The following is a 20,134-nucleotide window of genomic DNA, read 5'->3' as shown; positions in this document are numbered from 1 at the left end:
CAAAATTCTATAAGTGTCTTACTAGTTTGTTTTACATAGCCTATATGTTTTTAACACACAAAAAAAGAAAACATCCTCAGTGTGAAAAGTCAATTCGCCAGCGCCTGCTAAACTCTCCTTTGTGATCTGCACCAGTAATCTAAGAATTCAGCACAACCTCCACACACGTAAGAGAGGTTGCATTATGTAACTGTAGATATTTGTGGTGGATTGATTGCATTAATGGCCCAAATACTTCCCCTCTCCATTTATCATGACTATTGCCACATGCCCTTTCAGTTTCTCTCACAAAAGAGGCAGTCTCTTTCTCCAGCCCTTGAATTTGGGCTTATCCATGTGACTAATTTTGGGCCATAGAATGAGGTGGAAGCAATAATAGTCCATCATGAACTAGGCTATAAGAAGCCTGTGTGTTTCCACTTGCTCTCTCACACCTCTGCCTTCCCTGTGAGAAGATGTCTGAGTTGTCCTTCTGGAGAACAAGGCAGGTGTAAAGCAAGGCCAAGTTCCCCTAGTCTCCCTGCCAAGGCCATCCTAGATCAGCTGACCCTCAGCTGTTCATCAGGTAAGTGTAGGTGCCCAGCTGAGAGGGAGCTTTCTATCCAAGCCCAGTCTAAATTGATGGTGTTGATTCTGGATGGCACTATGTTTTTTTAGTGGTTCGTGACACAGGATTCTTGTGGCATTAGATAATTGCTACCATGTTGTTATTTAATTTGTTTTTTCACTTAAGGTGTTTTTAAATATATCTCTCTGTTAATATATGTGGGTCTACTTCATATTTGATCATGAATTATGTAACAGTATGTATTAGCATGCTTATTTAACCATGGCCTTGCTGGGAAACATTTAGATGTTTCATATTTTATTAAAATTATAAATAATGTTGTGGTGAACATCTTTAACCATACCTCTGTGTGCACACGTGTAGGTATTTCTCCAGGATTCACAAAGAAATGTAGCATTTCATTGTCAATAGATATGCTTGTTTTGTTTTATATTAGATATCACCAAAGTGGTGTTATTACATTTTGATACAAATGTAATGGTTTCATAGTGGTCAAAGAACATACTGCAAATGGTCTAATTCTTTTACATTTGGTGAGGTTTGTTTTATGGTTCAGGAGGTTCTCTATCTTGGTATATGTTTAAGAGTATTTGAAAAAACTGCAGAATCTGCTGTTGTTGGGTAAAACATTCTATAAATCTTGATTACTTCTTTTGATTTGTCATATTGTTGAGTTTGTCTCTTTTCCAGCTTATTTTCTGTCCTATTGTTCTATCAATTGTTGAGAGGGGTGTTAAAGTCTCCAACTGTGATCATGGATTGGTCTTTTTCTTCTTTCAGTCATAAGATTTTGTTTTACATAATTTGCAGCTATGTTGTTTGATGCATGCACTTTTAGGATTGCTATGTCGTCTTCATGAATTGACACTATCATCATTAAGTAATGTCTCTCTCAGTCTCTGGTTATTCTGTTTGCTCCAGAGCTTACTTTAACTGATAATATTCCACATTTTTCTTTTGATTAATGTTTGCATGACATACTTTTTCCATCCTTTTACTCTCAACCTACCTATATTGTCATATGTGAAGTGAGTTACATATAGATAGCGTATAGTTGGCTCACGTTTTTAATCCACCTTACCAATCTCAGTGTTTGAATTTGTATGTTTAGACCATTACATGTAATGTAATTATTGTTATGTTAGGACTTGGGTCTATCATCTCACTTTTTGGTTTTCTATTTGTTCTTTCCGTTTTTCATTTCTCTGTTTTCTTTTTTCTGCCTTCCTATGAGTTACTTGAATATTTTTTTAGAATTTTATTTTTATTTATTTATTGTGTTTATGAGTGGATTTGTCTGTATGGCTATTTTGGTAGTTCTCTGGGTTTTATGCTATATAATTACTTATAACTGCCTATTAATTTTGACATTTTACTTGTTCACATGAAGTATAAAAAACTCATCTCCCTTTACAGCTCTTTACTGTTCCCGTAACATTTGTAATATAATTGTCTTAAATATTTTCTCTATACATATTTAAAACCATGTCTGTGTTATAATTTTTGTCTCAACCATCAGACATAATTTAGATAATAAAAGTAGAGAAAAATGTATTTTCCCACATTTTTACTTATTTTGTTGTTTTTCTTCCTGCCTGGTGTTCCAAAATTCTTTCATTTTTCAATTGTCTCTGTCTAGAAAACTTCCTATTTAGATTTCCCCTATATTACTGAATAATATTTTTGTTGGATATAGAGTTCTGGGTTAAAATGTCTTTTATTTTGGCACTTAAAAAATAGTGTGCCTTTTCCTTCTGGCATCCATGGTTTCTGAAAAGAAATCTGCTGTCATTAAAGCTGATTTTTCCCTACTGATTAGGTGTCATTTCTCTCTCACTTTATTCAAGATTTTTTCTTTGTCTTTACTTTCAGAAGTTTGACAATGATATGTTGTGTTGTAAATTTCTCTTTGGGATTCACTCAACTTCTTGAACCTGAAGGTTTATGTCTTTTGCCAGATTTGGAGAGTTTATAGCCATTATTTCCTTGAACACCTCTTCAGCCCCTCTTTCTCCTTTTCTTCCTAGCCACTGAGGATATAAATGTTATATCTTTTGTTAAGTTCCTTTAATTTTTTTCCAATCTATTTTCTCCTGTTGATCAGATTTTTATTGCTCTGTTTTCAAGTCCACTGATTCTTTCCTCCATCTATTTTCTGTTAAGCCATTCAGTGATTTTTTTTATTTTGTTATTGCATTTTTCACTTCTAAAATTTCCATTTTGTTCTTCTTTATTTCCCTGTTGAGACCTTGCATTTTTTCCCCTTTGTTTCAAGCATTTTCATAATTACTCATTGAAGCATTTTTATCTTAGCTGCTTTAAAATTGTTATCAAATAATCCTAACTTCTCTGTCATCTCGATGTTGGCATCTATTCATTGCCCAGTTTCATTTGATTTGAAATCTTTCAGGTTCTGATATGGTGACAGATTTCCAGTTGAAACCTAGACATTTTCAGGATTATGTAATGAAAATCTGGATCTAATTTAAGATTTCTGTTTTAGCTAGCTTGCTGTGAGACCACACTGGTGTAGGGGTAAGGGTGATGACTTATTCTGTCACTCAGGGGTAGAAGTCCATATTACACTCTGCCTCCATCAGTACCCAAGGGGTGATGGGCTCCTCATTACTGCTGGGCAGTGGTGGGCATTCCACACCCTCGCTAGGATTTTGCTGATACCCCCTAGGGTGAGGAAAGGTAGGAGCATCTCATTACTGCTTCCCACATGACCTCTGTGCTGTAGATGGAGGGGTCTGGCCTTATTACCACCAACTATACTCCACTAGGCTACCTATGACACCACCCCAAAAGGGAGGAGGGGGTACCTAATTACAGTGGAGATAAAAGTCTCCACCAACACTACAGTGAGGGACGAGGACCTAGTTAATGTCTGGTGTGTGAAAGCCTAGCTCCCTACTTGGCCTTCTATAACAGAGCCTTGGGGCAGTTGTTGGGATTCCTGGTTACAGCCTGGTGAAGGGGGAAGTCTAAGTGGCCCCACTCAGCCATTCCTGGCTTGGGAAAAGGTGTGGCCACAGATTTTTCTGGTGTTTCTCTGGAGTAGAATAGTTATTGGCTGAACGTGTTCTGTCTTGCTAGGGTGCCCCTTCCGTCCCTTTGGAGAGAAGCAGATTTCTGTTGGGGCTTTTTTTCATCTGTGCTCATTGGTGTTCCAGGTTGCTGGTTTCTTTAGCTCCAAGTATAGAATACATGATACAAGACAAAAGCAAGGGACTCATAACAACATTGTTTCTTGGATCCTGATGTCCCTAGCTGATATGCATTTTTTTGGTCCACGTTTCGGCCTTATTTATTTATTTATTTTTAATGTATAATGTTCATGGTTTTCAGTTATACTTAGCAGAAGGAAGAGGGAAATTGCATCTATTTCACCTACCCAGAGGTGGTATTCTTTTTTTATTTATTTTTACTCCAAAATGAAACAGAATTATTATTTCAAAATAGAGAAAATGCTAAATGAGCCTTATTGGTTACTTACTGTTACCCTTCTATTGCATTTAGTAGGAAGATAAAAAAGGTTTAAATGCTACAATTTATCACAAAACCCAGATATTTTTTGAAGTACCGAACCTTAAGGATAATGTGAATAACACTACCAAACTTTCCTGAGAAAGATGTTATTTTTTTAATATGTTATTTTAAAATATTGAAAATTAGCAGTGGAAAGGAACAATAACATCCCAAATTATTTTAAATAGTGTATTCTCAATGCTTTTTCCAATTCTGCTTTTAAGTGACTGAAAGAACTCTGAATGCTTCCCTTGAGAAACTGAGCAAGGATGCCATCCCTCTGGGATACAGAGAAAGCAGTGATGCTACAGAAATTCACACACTTGTTTAATACAAGACAGAATCAATGCTTGTATTAAATTGATTGACTAGGGTTTTTTGTTTGTTTTTGTTTGTTTTTTCATTATTGGATGAAATTTAAAATATACTGCATAAAGAGATCAAAGATAAATAAATGTAGTGATAGGCCAGGACTCTACCCACTGACATTGGTATACACAAATGAATTGTTATGATTAAAACTTTTTTAAAATAACAAAGAATTCTGATACATATCACAGTTACTTGACATTCATCTAAGACAACAAGAAATATTAAAACACTTTAAAACAGGAAAATGTAGAATTAACCCTTACTGAATATGATATATGGGTAAGTCTTTCCCTTTTCCTTTCCTTCTCAATTTTCTTAGAAGAATACAACTATGCATTTTTAATTCCTTTTAAATACCACTCTCGTGCTCTGCTGTTTGGACCATGATAGTATAGGCTTCCAAGAAAGCAACATGGCAGTGTGTTCCCATCTTGAACATATAATTGCAGTACTAGGAATCTAGGCTAAGAAAATACTTGTAAGTACATGGTGGAATTTATGTATATGAACTACTCATTAAAGTGTAAGTTATGTAACAGTAGATTCAATTGAAACTCCTTTTTTCTCAGGTACAATGGAAGCCTCTAGAATAGAGAGCAAAATGGTAGGTGCCAAGTACACCCCATCCTGAAGCTGAGTTTATTCCCAGTTCAGGCCTTGTCTCCTCATACTGACCCTGAGAGGACCAGGTTCTTTGGCAATGTGCTACATCAGAAGAGGGTTCCTCTTCTCTGTGCTCTTATGTTGAGGTGTATGTGAATATTTTTTATTGTTTGTGTTCACCACTAGACCGTAAGCTCCTCAACAACAATATACTTGGTTAAATATACTGCATTTATCATCCGTAATCTTTACCATCTCAGATGGTGAGTACATTGCACCCTTTTTACTGTTAAGGCAACTGTACTTATAATTGTTTTGGGAGTTGCAGATCCAGTTACATCTAACTTCAAAACCTATGGTGTGAGATATGGACCTATTTTATCCATTTTCCAAATGTCTACCCGGACCTGAGATGTCATTTCAAGCCTCGGGCTTTTCTTAGTTTCCTTCTATTTTTCCTTCAACCCAAAGCTTAATCGTCCCAGCTGTACTCACCTTGCTTGGGAATGTCCTGTAGTTTATTCCCACCTCTTCTAGAATTTAGCCCTGCCACCATCCTAGAAGGAGAACGTGTTCCCTCCTCCTCTCTGCACTGTCAGGGGAGGTCCAGAGTAAAGCCTGGTCACAGCCTGAATTGTGGAGGTATGGCTAGGTCTATTTTTTGTCTTTTATTATTGATTACAGGAGATGATTTTCCTACTTCTGCTGAATATTTTATTTAATCTGCTAAAGAGTTCTATGCTCCAACAGTTGACTTTCTGGAGTGGTTAACATGTGTTGCTCTCGGTGCTAAATGCTTTGTGTGAGCATTACATTTAATGGTCCAACAACCAGAGAAGAAAGCTGTTATTATGATTCTTTCCATTTTACAGATGAAGAAACTGTGGTACCCATCAGATGAGTACCGGATCCAAGGCCACAAAGTAAGATTAGCATACCCAGATTAGAAATAGGATGGGTCTGGTCCTAGCACCCATGATTCTAAGTGCTGCATGCATGTACCTCTCAGGAATGATACCTCCTAACCATCTACAGACCTGTTGGCTCCGTGATTATTCAAGGCAAGTGCTTATGATTGAAAGTGAAAGTCACTGGGAACAGGAGCAAATGCATTGATAGAGAATAGAGTGCACAAAATGGGAAGACCCAGCCTTGAGCAGCCACCTCCCTGAGAGCAGGGTGATGCCTGATTGTCCAGCACCCAGCCCAGGACCTGCATTACTGTGCACTCAGGAAGCAGTTGTTGCGTGAAGAGTGAAACCTAACCGTGGGGCAGAGTCCAGCTCCAACCTGACACCTTCTTCCTTGACATCTGCACTGATATTCTACTCCCTAAATTGTTATTTCCATCCTGGGTCCAGGGTCCAGAGATCTCTGCATTAGCCCAGCAACTGCATGAACAATCCATATCTCCTTCGTCACTGTCACATTTGCCAGCATACATAGGACACAGGGTCCGGATAGCAGCAAGGAGTGTTGTCATGTCAGACTGAAAACCCTCCTGGGGTCTTTACTCTGAACCCAGCTCCTTTTGAGTAGAAACGACAAAGGCTTCATACCTTAAATTATAAAAGAAGCTCCAGGGAGTGGGAACAAAAATAATGCTTTAATACAAGCATCCTTTGCAAGAGTTTGCAGCTTGGGTATTCTCAGAACAGCAGGGGAAAGAATACATGAATATAAAGGAATGCGGCTGCAGCCTTCAGAGAACGTAGCTATAAGTGTTAACGAGCTGGTGTCTGACAGCCAGGGACTGTTAATTACCCCAAGTCCTCCCGAAGTCACTGATGCTGTGGTTAGAGACAGGTGCCCAACTCTGCAGTCACCTTCTCAGTGTTGTAAGCCTTGCCCAGAAAAGAATCTGCCTGACTCCAAAACAGGACAGCTTGAAAGACCTCTTTGTTACTGGGGACTGCCTGTCGGGACAAAGCCACAGAGAAAAGGTCTTTGGTATTCTCTGTGGTGGCCGGGGCTTTCATGCTTCCGCATGCCTACGGAGAAATGGGGTGTGCAGCTACGTGCTAGAGAAAATCACCTCGTGAATATCTTTATACCAGGGCCTGTTGGTGCCTGGTAGGTGTGTGCCACTCAGCAGGGTCTCCACGGCTCCTGGAAGTTGTGGATTAAAAATTCTGCTAAGGGGCTTCCCTGGTGGCGCAGTGGTCGAGAATCTGCCTGCCAATGCAGGGGACACGGGTTCGAGCCCTGGTCTGGGAAGATCCCACATGCCGCGAAGGAACTAGGCCCGTGAGCCACAACTACTGAGCCTGCGCGTCTGGAGCCTGTGCTCCGCAACAAGAGAGGCCACGATAGTGAAGAGGCCCGCGCACCGTGATGAAGAGTGGCCCCCGCTTGCCGCAACTAGAAGAAGCCCTCGCACAGAAACGAAGACCCAACACAGCCAAAAATAAATATAAAAATAAATAAATAAATAAAAGATTACTATAAAAAAAAGTAGAACAGAACAATGGAAATATATGCTTTATTCTTAAAAAAAAAAAAAAAATTCTGCTAAGTAAAAACACAGGCTGCAACTCCAGGTCCCAAGACACCCTCCAAAGATGTAACGATTCTGCACCCCGACATGAAACTGAATCGGTAAGTGGAAGCCAGCCGAGAGCAGCACAGCAGAGGCAGGTGGGAATTGGTCTGCCCATGGATCTATTCTCCCCAAGTGCTTAGTCAGCCCAGGCTTCCCAGTCTGGATCAGTGCAGACCTATTGTAGGGCTCTAACTGAATGAACTGCACGCTACATTTCAGCTTCTTTTTCAACAGAACCACTGTGCTTTGGCCCTTGCAGGGCGATGTTGGTCTCCATGTCCACCCCATTCATTCATGAATTTGTTCATTCAGCATAAAATTACTGAGAGCCCACTACGTGTCAGACGCTGTTCCAGGCCCTTGAGAAGCATCATCCAACCAAACTATTAAAGCAGTACCAGGCCTTGTGGAAAGTGCATTCTAATAGACGGAGACAAGGCAGACAGACACTGAGGAATATGCGTGATTTTTTAGAGTCACTCTTAAGGTATATAAAAGAAGGAATGAGGGCTGTGGGTTAGAGGGAGAGAGAGAAGGAGAGGGTGACAGTGTGAGAAGGGTCAGCGGACCTCAGGTGTGTGAGGGTCAGCGGGGGCACTGAATGTGTCAGAAAGGCTTCTGCAGCCTCACCTCACCTCCAGGGAAGAGGTAAACTTGGCATGGGCTTTTTTAAAGTCCAGGATGAGGCTTAGATGGGGAGGGTGATATACAACCCCAAACAAAGCAGACAACCAAACAAGTCAACTATGACAAAGACAGGGTTTTTTTCTTCATTTCCAAACAGGTTATCTTGACTCACTTATTTTCTGCACTGCACTGGCTGGTATCCAATAAAATGTTAAATAGAAGCATTGAGGTTGACTATCCTTGCCTTGGCCTCATCTCAGAGGAACCACTTTTAGTATTTCACCATTAATTATGATGTTGCCTGCAGACTTTTGGCAGGTGCCTTTTATCAGGCTGAAGGAGATCCCTGTATTCCTAATTGACTGTGAGGTTTTATCATAAATATGAGCAGAATTATCTTATATGAATTTTCTGTATTTATTGAGATAATCATAAGTTTATGTTTTTCATTTTTTATTCTATTGAAGCAGTGACTTGCCATTATTGATTTCTTGACTGTTTTACCTACCTTACATTCATGGGATAAGCCACACTTGTTTGTTTGCTGATATTAAATTAAGGATTTTGGTATGTATGTTTACAGTAGTTATTGGAAAAGATAACTACTACAGATAACTACAGAAAAGATATTTAATGATCTTTTCTTCTAAGTTCATTTTAAGTATTTTTGTGTCAGATTTAAGTTGGCTCTGTAAAAAGAACTAGCGCAAGTTTTCCCTTCTTTATTTCCTGAAAACCTTTGTGGAAGATTGGTATTATCTCTACTAATTTTTGATAGATTTGATCGGTAAAACTTTTGTACCTGAAGTTTTCTTTGTAACGAGGTTCTTTTTCTTTCTTAATGCATACTTGATAGTTCAGTAAGTATAGAGCGATTCTGATTTTATTTCTTCTTGTGTCAGTTTTGGTAAATTGTTTTTTCAATACATTCATTTATTTAGCATAGGTTGTTAAAATTTATTCATATAAAATTATGATACTGAATAATTATCTTTGAAATTTCTGTAGGATGTGGCATGATATTTCCTTTTCCATGCCTGATATTGGTAATTTGTGTTTACCTGTTTTTTTTCTTAAGCATTTCTGCTTGATCAGTCATCATAGAGTTAACTTTTGAACTTGTTAATTATCTCTATTTTTATTACCTGACTGTATTCTATTTTACTGATCTCTGTTTTTATCTTTAGTATATTCTTCATTCTACTTATTTTGTGTTTAAATTGCTCTTATTTTTCTGGCATCTTTAGATGAAAACATAGATCGTCAGTTTTTAAACTATTATTTTCTAATCTAAGCATGTAAATCTATAAATGTTCCTCTAAGCACTTCTTTAGCAGAATTCCACAAATGTTGATGTATTGTATTTTTATTATAATTATGTTAAAGTATAATCTTATTCTCCTTGTGATTTTCTTTTTAACCCACATCTTGGATTGTTTAATGTTAAAATACTTGGAGATTTTCTAGGTCTCTTATTATTATTGAATTCTAATTTTATTCCAGTGTGGAATATTGTCATTCATATCTATATACTTATTAATGTTTTATCTTGTTCTGTAAATTACTGAGAGTGAAGTGTAAAATATCCAAATATGATGTGGACTTCTCTATTTCTTCTTTTAGTTGTGTCAGTTTTGCTTCATGTATATTATTTCTATATATATATTTATTGAAGTATAGTTGATTTACAATGTTGTGTTAGTTTCAGGTGTACAACACAGTTGATATTAACATACACACACTACTATAAATAAAAAATAGATAACCAACAAGGACCTACTGTATATCACAGGGAACTATACTTAATATTTTGTAATAATCTATAAGGGAAAAGAATCTAAAAAAGAATATATATGTATATGTGTGTGTGTGTATGTATATATATATATATATATATATATATATATATATATATATATATATATATATATATATATATAACTGAATCACTGCTTCATGTATTTTAAAGTACTGCTCTGAGTGCATAAACATACTTGGTTGCTGTCTTCTAGATGAACTGACTCCATTACCATTATGTAATGTCCCTTATTTGTCTCCAGTAATACTTCTTGCCTTGAAGTCTTCTTTGTGTTGTATTTATATATCCACCCCACATTGCTTATGCTTGTCGTTTGCCAGTGCTTTTTCTAGGACATGATCCCTACACCTAGTACACAGACTTGCCGGGGTCTTAACCTGATGCCTGATGTGCTCAGTGAGGTCTCTCCACTGGGAGGGTACACCTGACCTCAGCATCTCCGTTCTGTTCTCAGTCCTGCTCAGCCTTCGGGAACATTTCCTGGGCGTGCACTGGGCAGCCTTTATCCACTGGACTGCAGTGAGCCCCTGCACAGACATCTAGGGTCTCCAATCTGCCCAGAAACCTCTTCTTCTGTGCACTGCCCTATAGATTCCCAATCCCAGGACTCCACTTTCTACCTTCTCAGCTCAGGCACACAGTTGCTGTGTTTGGGTTCCACTTCTTTCCACAGCAGAAGAAAAGTATCTCCAAGTGGAAAGCTAGTGTTGTTTTAGTTTTGCTTGGTGCTCATTCCTTTTCCAATGACCACGATCCTGCGCTGCCTGGATGTCTGAAAGTATTCACATCACGTCTGTTGCCCACGTTTAGTGATGTTCACAGTGGGAAGAGAGGTTCAATTGCATCATGATGAGAAGCAGAGGTTGGAGGACTTATCTTGAATCCAGAACCGTCCTATGTTCTGAGACTACAATGGTGAGAAAAGTAGACTTAGTGTCCTCTCTCAGGAATCATATAACATAATGGGGGCAGAAAGACTTTAAACCAAGACTTGAGATGATAAAATACCAATTGCATACAAAGGAATATGGCAGCAATAGAACCAATAATGGAGCTTGAAATAAATTTAGGGCTGGAGGAGGAAATTAGGAAGGCTTCTTTGAGTAAATTATTATTGAAGTAAGATTCAAAGGATGAGTATGAATTAACAACATTATGGATGGGTCAGATGAATACTAGACTGAAAAATGGCCCTGTGGTAGGAAGGTACATAGAGCATACTTGTAGCTCACCAAGATGTGAAGAAGGCCAGGTGGTCAGCACAGACAGAGGGGGTGAGATGCAGACACGGGAGGTGAGGATGGGCATATATACTGCACTTGCGTCCAGCAGTGTCTTGGGGCTGTATTGGGGGTATAGGTTTCACAATGGGAAAGCAATAATCTTTAATAAGCAGGCAGGGATTGGAAGGGAAAGACATATGTTCATTTTTAAAGTTTATTTTGACTTTATTTTTGAGAACCTATTGGAAGAGATCCGACTGGATAAAGTTATACCAAACAGGATATTATTGATATATTACTCCACATAAATTATTGGGAATGAATTTCTGAATATTTTATGTATGTATATATACACAACGAAAGACTGATCTATATTTCAGGAGCTGGCTGAACTTTTGTGAAACCAAAATTTACTCATTCTTATTTTCTGAAATATCTGTTGAGAAAGTTGAGCTAGTAAATCACAGAATGAAAAACAGAGACAGATCTCGAAATTTTATGCAAGGATTCACACATATCATCAAAAAAGTGGCTCAGTCTGTCTAATGGTCTATGCAATCTCTGCTTTCTTTCATTTAAAAATAAAACAAGTGTGTGTCATTAGCCTATCAAAGATGTTCTGCCACACTTGTATCAGTTAGTTTTTGCTATGTAACAAATAACCCCCCAAAACAACAAAGGTTTAAAGTAGACACACGTTATTAGTTCTTAGCTGGCCTTGGTCTAGGAATACTGCCTTCAAGTGTCTGAAAGTAAGTAGGCTATCTTGTCTAAGGGAGACTTCCCTGGAGAAGGCTCCCCTGTACTCCATGAGGTTTTTGTTTCCTAGTAAGCTGGCATGGACTCCTTACTGTGGGGTCTCAAGTTTCCACAGAAACACAGGAACAAACAAGCCCTGATGCATAAATGCCGTTCAAACCCCAGCTTGAGTCTTGATTGCTAATGTCCTGATAGCCAAGCCCACATTCAAGATGGGAAAATTTTTCACTACTTTTACAATCTGCCATTCAGGCTCCTGGAGAAAGGGCTGGGGTTTGCAGTAGAAGAGTATCTACTTAGTACCAGACACTTTTAATTTGTCCTCTCACTTGAGCCTCAGAACAACCCTGAAAGGTAGTTACTGTCATCACTCTCATTTTACAGTTGAAAATAGTGGGGCTCATAGAGTTTGTATTATGTCAAAATTCAGAGGCAGAATACCTCCCAGACATACCTCACTTCAAAGCCCAACATGTTCAAAGAAGGTAAACCTTTCAGAAATGAGATTGGAGTGCTCGAAAGAAGTGTAACAGACATTTTTCCAAAGAGAAAAAGCAGATGGCCAGGAGGCATATGAAAAGATGCTCAGCATTGCTTATCATCAGGGAAACACAAATCAAAACCACAATAAGATATCACCTCACATCAGTCAGGATGGCTATCATCAAAAAGAACACAAATAACAAATGCTAGAGAGGGTGTAGAAAAAAGAGAACCCTCCTACACTGTTGGTGGGAATGTAAATTGGTGCAGCCACTATGGAGAACAGTATGGAGGTTTCTCAAAAAACTAAAAATAGAACTATGATATGATCCAGTAATTACACTCCTGGATATATATCCAAAAGAAACAAAAGCAGCAATTCAAAAAGATACATGCACCCCAATGTTCATAGCAGCATAATTTACAATTGCCAAGATATGGAGGCAACCTAAGTGTCCATCACAGATGAATGGATAAAGAAGATGTGGTATGTATAATATATATATATATATATATATATATATATATATATATATATATATATATATATATACACACACACACAGACACAATGGAATACTACTCAGCCATAAAAAGGGATGACACTTGCCCATTTGCAGCAACGTGGATGGGATTGGAGGGCATTATGCTAAGTGAAATAAGCCAGAGAAAGACAAATACTGTATGATATCACTTATATGTGGAATCTAAAAAAGTACAACCAACTAGTGAATATAACAAAAAGAAGCAGACTCACAGAGATACAGAACAAACTAGTGGTTACCACAGGAGAGAGGGGAGGGGGAGGGGGCAAGATAGGGCTGGGATAGTGGGAGGTACAAACTACTAGATATATAATAAGCTACAAGGATATATTGTACAATATGGGGAAAACAGCCAATATTTTATAATAACTATAAATGGAGTATAACGTTTAAAAATTGTGAATCACTGTATTGCACACCTATAACTTACACAATATTTTACATCAACTATACTTAATTTAAAAAAAAGTACAGCAGAAAGCCAGGAGACAAGATGTACAGGCGTTTGACTCTAGAGAGGGAGATTTTGTTTTGAGGGATGATCAAACAAGAAATTGCATACAGATAAAAGCAAATCAGTGGCACATATTTCAAGGTCTTTAGGAAATCGGAGAAGAGAAAGTTATGCAAGGTCAAGAAAGGTTTCACTAATAACTAGACCATTAACTGGGCCTGAAAGGGTGAAAGTAATCTGAATAGATTGGAATGAACAAGAACATTCCTGGGGAATAGCAACATCCAAGATGCATGGAAGGAAAAGTATGAGTTATATACAGAAAAGAACTAAAATTATAAGCACCCCAGGTGGCCTGGAGGGCGTCCTCTGGGGAAAAGATGTTTAAATGTGGATCTTACCCAAGACAGTGCAAAGGATCACATCCTCTTCAGTTTCTGGCTGTTTTGAGTTGCACAGCAAGGCCCTCAAATAATTTTGTTTTTAATTTTTGTCCACTTTCTAATTGTTATCAGTGAGATGTTTACCCCAACAGAGCACCTCACCTTTACTCCAAAACTTGCCTTTTAAAGAAGACTGGCCGGGACTAATCGTGATTTAAAATAGACTTTCTGACACTACCTGGGAGGCTGGCTTGCATTCACTCTGTCAACAAAAGATTATCTGTAGAGGCTTTGAAATAACCCATCTCGCCAGGAAATGCAAAACATAGGGCAGAAAGCCAGATAAATGGAGATCAGATTTTCCTGAGACTGATAAATAAAGAATGAAAAGTTAGTAAAGAAACAAAAGTCTTTACATGATTGAGCATGTGTACGCATGATATGATGATTCAATTTTCAAGCCAACTTGTGCAACCAAGTTTTAAACTAACTCTTTAGGTGATTTTTTCCTTGAAGTCCATGTAGACAAAAGAAAATACATTTCTTTAGTGTAAATGTCTCAATCCTTTCTAGATTATCTTTGGGTATGAAATATAATCTTGTGTTTTATCTCCTAGGAAACCTGAACTTACATTGTTTAAAATAATAGAATTTTCAAGTTGGAAAGAACTTCTAAAAATAAGCCTATCTATCCCCATTTAATTTTTCAGAAAGAAAGAGAGAAGTTTATTGAGTGATTCAAGGTTTCACGGAAAGTGAATATAGAACAAGGATTATATTTCCTTTAACTTAGTTCAAAATTATATTCTTACATCAAAACATCCATTTTTAAAAGGCCACCCAATAATGTAATGTAAATTTCTTTCTACACATGTACTTGCTTCTTTAATGCATATGCGTTACAATTATACCAGCAGACATGATTGACTTCACATAATTTTCCTGGGAGACTTTCAATGTCAAACAAATGAACAAAAATCAAAAAGTCAATGTCAAAAATGGAATGCAATTTGATTCTATAAATAAGTGGATGATCATCATATCTATACTTCAGGCAAATGCTAATTCTCCACCTGTTATGGATTTATGGCAATGTCTCCAAATGAAATGTGATCCCCTGTGGAAGGAGATCTGTCTCTTCATGTCCCTCCTTATCACCCTCCTTGGTTGCTCTTGACTCATCAGTGGTCGAAGGTCCAGAGGAGGTGCCGGCCAAGTAGGCTAAGGTGGGCCAGGGCTGGATCTTGAGTGGCAGGGTACATCTTAATATTGGTTGGAGCCAGAAGACAGTAGTACAACTGCATTCAAGAGGTAAATTTGAGGCAAAATTGGGAGAAGCAAAATCTCCATCCGGCCCAAGCAATAAGCACACATGTGGAAACATAAAGTGAGATAAGAAAATGGAGAAACTAAGAGTGGAGAGGCCAAGGATTTTTTTCAGCAGACAGGATCAGGGAGACTAAATCTCCTTTGTCTTAGATACCAGATGTATACATGCAAATGGGTAAATATGGTTTAAATGGGAAGGGTGCCTACCTCCTGAGCTGACCTCTTCCCCATTCTTGTAGCCCATGTGTCCTTCCATCTCAAATTCCTGGTCTCATGTCTAACAAATAGGAGGTCCTGATTTTTGAGATTTTGAATTAATTTGTAATAGATAATCCATTTACCCTAAAATATTACAAGGTTTATATTCGTTAAAAACACAATCTATTCTTTATTGTCAGTCCCCCAAAATCGAACATGGACTTAGCACATGCAATTACAAAATTAGCTTCTGTGAAGGACCCTTACAGTTTACTGTCTATATTGAAATTCTTCTTGCTGTGAGGAGATAGAGACTCACATAGACCCAACAGTTTCCCTAAGTCTCACCTAAGTCAGGCATTGTTGTGACTCTCCTGTGATTAGGGAGTATTTCCCAATAATTTAACTTAGTGTGATCTTTATTAAGAATAACCTTGATTAACACAACTCCTTTGATATGAAAGGCACTCAGATACCTCTCATAAATCCACGTGTCGATGCTTATGTGATTTTTGAGGTTATTCCAGTTTGTACAGTACCCAAACTCCTGGAATATTATGGATACTTAGTAATTTTTTTATGAGTCAGTTCTTCCATGCTCAAAGATATCATTATGTTATGAGATATTAATGATTTCTCCATATTCATAACATCTGTTTTGAAGAACTGCATGGTTTTTTTTGCTTGTTTCTTTCCTAAATTATTCTATATATCTGAAAAAAAATGTTTTCCTTATAATGAAATATAAGTAGAGGTGACAAAATGGGTCTCTCGTCTATAATTATATTGGGTTTATCCAGCTAATTCAAATGTTACTTAATTCCAGAAAAATTAGTTTGACACCAGCTTATCAAAGGCTACTTATGCCAATCTTTTCTGAACTATCCACTAGATTTTTTGGTAAAAACTATAAAAACCTGAAAAGCCAGGGATGTTTTGTCAACAAATGGCTCTGAAATAACTGGACATCCACATGTAAGAAAATTTAACCAGACACAGACCTTACATCTTTCACAAACATTAACTCAAAATTAGTCACAAACCTAAATGTAAAACACAAAACTATAAAAATCCCAGAAGATGACAGAGGAGAAATCTAGATGAACTTGGATATGGCAATGACTACTTACATACAACACTAAAAGCAAAATCCATAAAAGAAAGAATTGATAAACTGCACTCGATTAAAATTTTTAAAAATTTGCTCCACAATAGACACTGTCAAGAGAATGAAAAGACAAACCACAGATTGGAAGAAAATATTTTCAAAAGACATATCAAATAAAGGACTGCTGTCCAAAATATACAAAAAACTAAAACTTAACAGTAAGAAAACTAACAACCAGATTAAAAAATGGGCCAAAGATCTTAACACACACCTTACCAAAGAAGATATACAGATGGTAAATAGCATAGTTGTTCAACGTCAAATATTATTAAGGAATTGCAAATTACAACCATGAGATACCACTACATACTTATTAGAATGGCCAAAATCTGGAACACTGACAACACCAAATACTGGTGAGGATGTGGGGCAAAGGAACTCTCATTCATTGCTGGTGAGAATACAAAATGGTACGGACAGTTTGGAAGACGGTTTGGTGGTTTCTTACAAAACTAGAAATACTCTAGCCATATGATACAGCAATTGTGCTCCTTGGTATTTACCCAAACAAGTTGAAAATTTATGTCCACATAAAAAACTGCACATGAATGTTTATAACATCTTTATTCATAATTGCCAAAATTAAGAAACAACCAAGATGTCCTTCAGTAAGTGAATGGATGAACAAACTGTGGTCCATCCAGACAACTGAGACATGAAAAGACATGGAAGAAACTTAAATGAATGTAACTAAGTGAAAGAAGCCTGAAAGGGCTACAAACTGTGTGATTCCAATTATATGACATTCTGGAAAAGGCAAAACTATAGAGACAGTAAAAACGTCAGTGGTTGCCAGGGATTGGGATGGGGGCAGGGAGAGAGATGAATAGGTGAACCAGAAAGAATTGTTAGGGCTGTGAAAATACTCCATATGATGCTATAATGGTGGGTATGAGTCATTATACACTTGTCCAAGCCCATAGAATGAACAACACCGAGAGTGAACCATAATATAAAATATGGACTTTGGGTGATTATAATGTGTAGATATAGGTTCATCAACTATAGCAAATGTATCACTTTGGTGGGGATATTGATAATAAGGAGGCTGTGCATGTATGGGGACAGGGGTATATGGAAACCTCTGTGTCTTCCGCTCTATATTACTATGAATCAAAAATTGTTCTGCAAATTGTTTTGTTTTCTTTTAAAGGCCAATGCTCAGTCCAGAGTCTTAAGTCTTAAAAGTCTTAAGTGAAGCCACTTTTCTTTCTTTTTAGAAAACCTGGTTTTCACTTAAAAAAATCAATGACTATACAAAAACAAAGTGAATACAAGTGTACGTAATAGGCATTTCTCCATGATTTCACTGAATTTTAATAGCACATTTTTTGCATTTTAACATCTCTGAAATCTGGAAGCATCTTATCTTTAACATCAACTTATATATATACTTAGTAGGCTTTTTTCTTTCTTTTTTGCCGTATTGATTCATAAAATCATCGTGTATCTAAAGAAATGATGGTATCTTCTTTTTAGCAAAGTGTGACTTGTGCTCTGTGTCCAGTGCAGTCCTGGTGTATTGCAGTGGGTCAGTAAATGTTTGTGGAAGAGGTGTGTTCTATACAGACACGTGTATAAATCCACAACTAGATTTCAGCGTTTCATAAGCTTGAATTACCAAAGGAAATCTGGTCCAAGGGGAAGAAGAAAGGAGCTGTCTTAGTGACTGAGAAAAACTCATTTTCAACACAACTAGCTTTCTGTAAGAAAAAGGAAAGTTTACTGGCGTATATGCCAGGTCTCGTGCTCAGAGAAAGCAAACCCCTTCACAGCTAAAGCCTTCTACAGGCTTCTTTCTCAGTGGTTTTAGAGACTTCCTGGCTAATGACTACCCACAAAGGTAACATTTATCAAGTTACCCAGGTGAAGTTCAACATTAAATTTACCATGTTCTTTCTGCCAGTCTCCTGGGTTTTGCTTAATGTTACAGACAGATGGTGCTGAAGAATTTCAGGTGTTAGTTGATGACATTTTGGTTTTCTTAATATGGCTCGGAGATTTTTTTTTCAAGTAGATTAAATCCGGTAGTAAATCACGTGTGCCTCTCAGCATCATGGTCTTGATGGTTTCCTAATGCCTGCACCGAATATTTGATCCTTCAACCGTAATCACACTTCCTGCTCTGCCTACAAGTTCTGCCCTTAGAACACCAGGCGCCATCTGTTAAAGGATGTGAGGAGGAAATGAGGAACAGTTTTATGAATGTTGCAACTGATTAGTTATCAAGTGCTATCTAATTACTTCATCTCTGATTATCATATAATTAAAGATATCTATCATATACATAGCTCCACGCTAGCACCAAATATTTCTCTTTGTCCGAAGTCAGGAAGGACAATACTTCATCACAGACAGCCTGGGAAGGCCAGTTGTGCCCGCAGCTCAGCGGTTTTTGCCTGGAGTCCTTTTTCATGGTGACTGAGTATTTGAGGCATCCCCCTCTTAAAGCCTTGCATAAAATCACGTCTCACATTTGCTCTGAGGCAGGGTGGAAGCAGTGAGGACTGTGTGTTCTCTGTTGCCTTTATATCATCCTGGCCTCCGCTTCTGGCATCTCCTGGAAAACAGAGATGGTGTGAGGCCAGCCGTTTCTCTCTCTTCTGCTTCAGGGAGAGGCTCTCCATCTCTGTCTGCAAAAGCAGGCTGTCCAGCAGACAACAGAGAACAAGCATGGGAAAAGGGAGTCTCACGTTTCCTTTCCTCTTTGAGTTCTTCTCAGAACTAAGAGCCGAGCGGTGCTGGGGAGAGGGGGACCTGCTAGTGAGCTCACAAGTAAAGACGCAGTGACCATCACGACCACAGCAATGCTTGTCTGTATTTTTTTCTTGAAATCTAGACATTTTAGGTAATATAGTGTTGCAGCACCTCCAGATTGAATGATTTTGTCCTGAGAATTTTTTTGGTTATGTGTCTCCTTCACTGTCTGCGGTGCTGATGTCTCCCCTATTTTTTAATTCCTGTCTTACTTTATCTTGCTATCTAGTGGCCATCGCTGTGTCTAAATTGCTAAGTGGCGAAGCATCAGCTGGGAAGGTGCTCTGCACACATCTGAAGTCCCTGAAATATCTACCCTGTCAATGGATCTGTCTGTTCTGGAGGGAAGAGCATCTAACTTGTAGGCTGTCTTCCATTCTTCCTTGGATTTTTCTTTCTGCCAGGACTGCCTTCTTGCATCTCCACCGTATACATCCCTGCTTTCGGGGTCAACCAGCAAGGTTTAGAGAGCTCCTATGGCCCTCCAGGGTGCTCTAATTTTCAGAAGCTTCTCGTTATATCCCCAGCTGGCCTAGCACTCATCCCAAACAGACTCAGCTTCAGACTAGCAGAGCCTTAGAGTTTCCATTCATTTCCTACTAATTGTGTTACTTTTACTGACAATATCATTGGGGCATAGATTTTCACCCTCTGCTCTAAATCAAGTCGGATGCCTCTGGCAATGAATTTAATAATGCTTTGGGGGACCAGTCTCCTTCTTCCTCCCTGTGACCCCACAAAAATATCACCAATTCTATCAACCAACCTAGTTA

General features: G+C 38.1%; 1 long non-coding RNA gene across 1 annotated transcript; it reads left to right on the top strand.

The window, feature by feature from the left end:
• Positions 1-7,001: 7,001 nt before the first annotated feature.
• LOC309611925 lies at positions 7,002-10,167 on the top strand. The gene is made up of 2 exons (XR_014234844.1): positions 7,002-7,225; positions 7,602-10,167. It is a non-coding gene; the product is annotated as an uncharacterized lncRNA (long non-coding RNA).
• The last annotated feature ends 9,967 nt before the right edge of the window (positions 10,168-20,134 follow it).

Source organism: Balaenoptera borealis (genome assembly GCF_965194805.1).
Source record: "Balaenoptera borealis genome assembly, chromosome: 15".
Classification (NCBI taxonomy): domain Eukaryota; kingdom Metazoa; phylum Chordata; class Mammalia; order Artiodactyla; family Balaenopteridae; genus Balaenoptera; species Balaenoptera borealis.
Note: the sequence above shows the minus strand (reverse complement) of the source record. Positions and strands in the feature narration are given on the sequence as shown.